We start from the raw sequence: 6,260 nt of genomic DNA on the forward strand, positions 1-6,260 counted from the left end.
TAATATGTATGCACACTGACTATTTCCTTATTGTGGTAGACACCTGGTCAGATTAGATGTCTAAGAGAAGTAGGAAGTCAAACATCAACACTGGCAAGTGGATGTTCATTAGGAAGTCAAGCTTCAACCGAAAAAAATTAAACTAGTCCCTAACATGTAATATTTGACAATTTGATGCAAACATTGTAGCTTGTGATGAGGTATTTGACAATTCAGCTAGGACTTTTTATGAGAAACTACCTAATAAAATCAAAATTTTGTGAGAAACTACCTAAAAAAATGTTGTAAGAAATTACCTAATAAAAGGTAAAATGTTGTAAGATACTTCTTTGACCAAATTTCCACCGTTGACTTAATTTTACAACGTTGATCCACTTTAAAAAAACCCCGAAACCACCGCGAGGGTTGGTTTTCAAGGTGGTAAGGTTATTTTTCGGGTGGTTGAAGGATATTACGAGTTGGTGAGGGTAGGTTAGTGCTTTGGGATGGTGGTTTTTGGGGTTAGAGGTGGTGGTTTTGGGGTTGAAAGGTGGTTTAGGTGTGGTGGAGGCGATTTCAAGCAAGTTGTGTTAGTTTTGGGAATGAAAGCGGTGGTTTCGAGAGTGCTTAATTTTATGGTCGGTCAACGATGGAAATCCGGTATAGGTAGTATTTTACAACATTTTACCTTTTCTTAGGTAGTTTCTTACAACATTTTACCTATATTAGGTAGTTCATTACAAATTTTTTTTTATTAGGCAGTTTCTCACAAAATCTTGGTTTTATTAGGTAGTTTTTGACAAAAAGTCCTTTCAACTACTTGTTATGTAATATTCAGATTTTTTTTTTTATTTATTTATTTTTTTTTTTTATTTTTTTTTTTGGTAGCTTCAAAATTTCATTGTAAACATTGCATTTTAATAACCCAATATTCAAACCATTACAATGCAAATTTTTCTCTTGTACTACATAAATTCGTGCATAATAACTTAACTTGTATTCTAGTTCTTAATAATGTTGCAGATAACCCATATGAATGTTTATTGCCACTATGCATATTGGATTGATTTATGCAGCAATTTTGATGTTTTCAAAATATATATATATATATATATATATATATATATATATATATATATATATATATATATATATATATATATATATATATATATATATATATATATATATATATATATATACGTGGAGGTTCCGCTAAAAACAGAGCTTATGGTGAAAACTAAAAACAAGCAATCTTAGCCATTGAATATTCACTAGATAATCCAATGGTGTGAAACAACCCAGATGTCACTATATACAAAAATAAGGTAATTATGTCAAGTTATATTATTTTTGATGACATTTACACCAAGGTCACTATATATAAAAATAAGGTAACTATATCAATTTTTAAAATATTTACTTAGAGGTCACTATATCCCAAAATAAGGTAATTATATCAATTTTGACCATATTTACATAAAGGTCACTATATACAAAAATAAGGTAACTATATCAATTTTGACCACATTTATACAGAGGCCACTATATATAAAAATAAGTTAATTATATCAATTTCGACAACATTGACCACATTTATATAGAAGTCACTATTTACAAATATAAGGTAACTATCATCAGATAACTTTTCCTTCTTCTCCTTGTCATCAAATAACTTCTCCTGCTCCTGCTTGTTATCAGATAATTTTGTAATAGCCAAATTGTGATTCTTCCAAGAACCATAAGCTATCCGATTCCAACGACCTTCCTTTGAGGATCCATTATTTCAGCCCTCCGGCGATGAATAAATAAGCCTGACAATATAAACCATAAATGAAGAGCGAATGAAATAAGAGTAGCTATTATTGTGTAAATTAAACTTACAATGTACTCACTACTAAATCCAAATAAAGCATATATTTCAAAAGGAATATTTTATTCAAAATAATTTCCCTTTGTTTTTCAGTCATTCATGATTTAATAACCAATTACTTGCATAAAATAGTAAATCCTACGCCCTTGAGGATCTTCATCATTAAAAGCTTGAACACTTATCTGTTAGATGCAACAGACTGAATGAGTTTAAAAATATCAATTCTGGAAAATGAGTAGGCTTTTTCTCCGGTATATGCTCTAATAATACACATTCAAGAACATACAGGAAAAGAAAATTGAAATCGTACTTTCCAAAATGCAAGTGCACAATATATTAATTTAACATTTACACATAGGTTAGGTTAATATATTAATTTTGACTACATTTTAAAAAGATCACACCATATAAGCCTACGTAGGATTCGAACCCACATCATGTGCACAATGCAAGTGCACAATGCTCGACCAATTGAGCTAATAGACTTTCAGCACACAAAAACAATAAAGCTAATAACTCATATTATTGCACAAAATTAAGAGTCACTATAACAAAATTATAAATGCTAAGCTTTGCTTTGTGTCAAAAAAAAAAAACCCCCAAGTATACGAGGATATACATCCAACATAGTAAATCACTAACATACTTAATTATCATATGATAACATCATTATATCCATGAATAATCCATGTGCCAATGCTATTATATTGCCGAAAAATCAAGGTTCCCCGCTATGTAAGGGAGGGAAAGAAGATCAACAAGCCAGCAATGCAGCAAAAACCACATACAACCTCGCAAACTCAATATGCTATCAATCATCATATGATAATATGTCTAATCCTAAGATTAATCCATTTTTCATCATTACACCAGCAGCTTCCTCGGATTCAAAAGCAAGATGAGATCAACAAATTAACAATACATTACAGAACAACAACCAATCAGACCAGTAGACCACATCCTGCACTTCAACACACTCAAATGCTAAAAATCATCAGATGATAACACACTACGCCCATGATTAATCCATTTCCTAGACCGTAAACCAAACTTCCTTGGCCTCAAAAGCGAAATGAGATCGACAAACCAGCAATGCCGTGCATTAACACAACAAACACAATGCCACAAATATCACAAATCAATCAATTTGATTACAAACTGAGAAACAATCAAAGATCTAAAAAAAACGCATATTCAATCATATAATAAATACATTACCACTATTGCCGATTAAAAGGAGTTTGATGAGATAATCATAATTAGCGCGAGCTCTCGCAGAAGGAGTATCCATTAATTAAACACTGCTCTGTACGTCACTGTTCTCCTTCACCCCTCCTCCACAACCACCGTCATCCTTCGAATCAGCCACCGATTCAACCAATTCGGCCGAGTCCACTCGCTCCCTCCTCTCCTGTTCACTCCTCTCAGCTAATTCGAAATTCAGACACGAAACTGAGCAAAAAAAAAAAGAAAAACTTAAGCAGCGAATTACTCTTATCGAACGATTCGAGATCGAAAACTGAGCTCTATTCATGAAATCAAAACGAAAATCCTAGAAAATGAATTAAAATCTAGGGTTTGAAGATAGAACAAAAACTTACAAATTCAGCAATCTGAAACAAGGAGAACACAATTTAAGCGATCCGGTGAAGGAGTCGACGGAGGAGAGAGAAAGAAGAGCGCCGTGAACGGCGGAGCGATGGAGAGATCTAGGGTTTTTTTGGGGGAATTGGAGGAGAGAGAAAATGATAAATGGGAGAAATTGAAGCTGGGGGATTCGAGAAGGTAGGAAAGAGAAGAGAGAGGAGAGAGAAAATAATTAGCATGTATCTAATCTCAGCCATTGAATTTTATGTACGGTGGAGATTGTATGTTTTTAGTTTTCATCTTTACACTTGTTTTCACGTGATCCACACTCTCTATATATATATATATATATATATATATATATAGTAGAGAAGAAACTGTAATATAAGGAGTTTAATAAAAAAAATCAGAAATAAAGGGATAAAGTTAATTCAAGGGGTCACTTGTTATACACGTGATATACTTTACCTACTATAGCAGGTTGGATACAGGCTAGGTCTACACGTGTGAACTAACCTAAAAAAAATACTCAATTTATTTTATTTCTTTAACACATACTTGTATAATTTATTACCAAAAAAAAAAATTACTCAATTTAATTATTGAAACAATGCAAATTCACAATACAAAACAAGTAAACAACAATACATAAAATTCATTGTATGGACAGTGTGATGAAGTCCATCTTCAACAATCACGCACTTTGCCTGCGCTTTATTACTATTAACGACGAACAATTTTTGCCTTAAAACCATGCTTTATTTGAAGGTTAATGGAGATATCAGGAACAACTTGATGTCCTTGGACAGCTACTATATCATACCTTCGGATTATGGCAGCTGCTACAATCTTTATTTGATGACCACTGGGAAGTATGTCCGTTGCAACTGAATTCTTGTGGTTGAATGGTACAGAAGGATATAATCTTAATGTTTCGCATATTGTGTTGGAGTAATGGCTTTGGGATCCTTTCTTTGTTATTATGAGTTGTTTAAAACAACTTTTGTTACCCCCTTGCTAATTGATGATGCATTATGAAGTTGTTAGTATACTTATGTTGGAGGTTACTAACTATTCAATTGATATTATCAATTGATTGGTGTGAGACTTGTAACATCTTTGGGATTGCAAATAGTCTATATAAAGCCATTTTTATGGTTGGTAAGAGACACATTACATGATGTTGTGTTCTTCTTGATTATATTGAGCAAAAGGTTATGTGACTCCAATCCCTCACCCTTAAGTACATGAGTGTGTGGGAGTGATGCTAACCTCGGGGAACGAGCCGACCATAACATTTTGTACCTTAGACGGACCGAATCTCGTTTTCAAGGCAGCGGTTTCCCCACGATATCACATATCAAAATCTTCAAATCATATTTTTAATTTATCCTCCCTACTTTATTCATCTCCACTCTCTTTATTTGTAGCCTTGATATAAATAGTAGGGCTGAGCAAAATTATCCGAAAAACCAAAAACCCGAACCGTAACCGAACCGAAAATTAGAGTACCCGTTTCGATAAGCATAACGGTTCAGGTACCCAATCCGATAATTTGTTTTTCGGGTACGGTGATTGGATATCATTTTAAAATTAAGGGTTACCCGATTCGATCCGATAAACATTTTTTTTTATTTTTTTCCCTACATAAATCTATTTATCCATTTCTAAACTCTTACTTTACTTCATAATCACCTCATAATTTAAATGGTTAGTAATACTATTAGTAATTTGGTCATGATTGATTTGGGGATTTGTACCTCCGCCACGTGGTCCAATGAGAGTGTGACACGTGTCACTCTATAAGGGGTCCAAATGGACTCTCCTGGACTTGACACGTGGCATACATATATTCATCAGGGAATGACAGCTTTCAGGGCCCAATTCCTGAGAAAGCCGCAAAGCGGCAACCCACCAAATTTAGGTCAGAATGACCTAGGTATGGGCACATTTACCAATGACCCCATAAATAGGGAGATTCACCCCATTTAGGGGACACGTTCATTTATTACACACAATCAATTCTCTTGAAAACGGAGAAATCACCTGATCTCGGAATCCGAGAAGATGTACTTTTACTTTCCGCACTTTTTATATCACTCCGAACACTTTCTAACTTGATCGTCAGAGGCGGAACTCCGAACACCCGGAGCTTCTGTTGTTTGGCAGGTACAGCCGACGGGAAATCAGTCTTGGTGACGCAACTCTCCCAAAGGACACAAAAAATCCTGAAACATTTGGCGCCGTCTGTGGGGGAGTACCTTGAAGATGGTTTCTCAAGAGACTGTACCGCCTACTATAGAAAAGCAGCCTACGGCTGAGGTCTATTCAGATCATGATACGGATGAAGATGCAGAGGTCGAAACATATACGGTCGCAGATGGATCCTTCATTACCAAGCGCATCCGTTCCAAAGACAAAAGGAGCGGGGCGATGGTCGGCGGGTCCGAGTAAGTCCTCCGGCCAGCCCTAGGCGGTAGTACAGTCTGCCCACCTCACCCGAGACGAGTTCATGAAATTCATGACAAGTTTCAAGGGAGAGATGAAGGACCTGATCTCCAATAGGACGGCTGATCCCAGCAAGGTTCAGTCGGCCAAGAAACCCTCTCGCTCTGAGAAGGCTAAGTCGGTCAAGGACAGGGAGCCCACTCGTACCCAAAAACAAAGGATGGGACCCGGACTTTGATTAAATGGACCAAGTTCCGCTTCCCCGAATCGGGGAAAAGGAAGGCCATCCGGCATACACAAGAGAGCAAAGGAGAAACCAGCAGCTGTCTGACTCGGCTTCAACGTCGACTTTCCCAGACAGCTTCAAGAATAC

The sequence above is a fragment of the Chenopodium quinoa genome, unplaced genomic scaffold (genome assembly GCF_001683475.1).
Source record: "Chenopodium quinoa cultivar QQ74 unplaced genomic scaffold, ASM168347v1, whole genome shotgun sequence".
Lineage (NCBI taxonomy): Eukaryota > Viridiplantae > Streptophyta > Magnoliopsida > Caryophyllales > Amaranthaceae > Chenopodium > Chenopodium quinoa.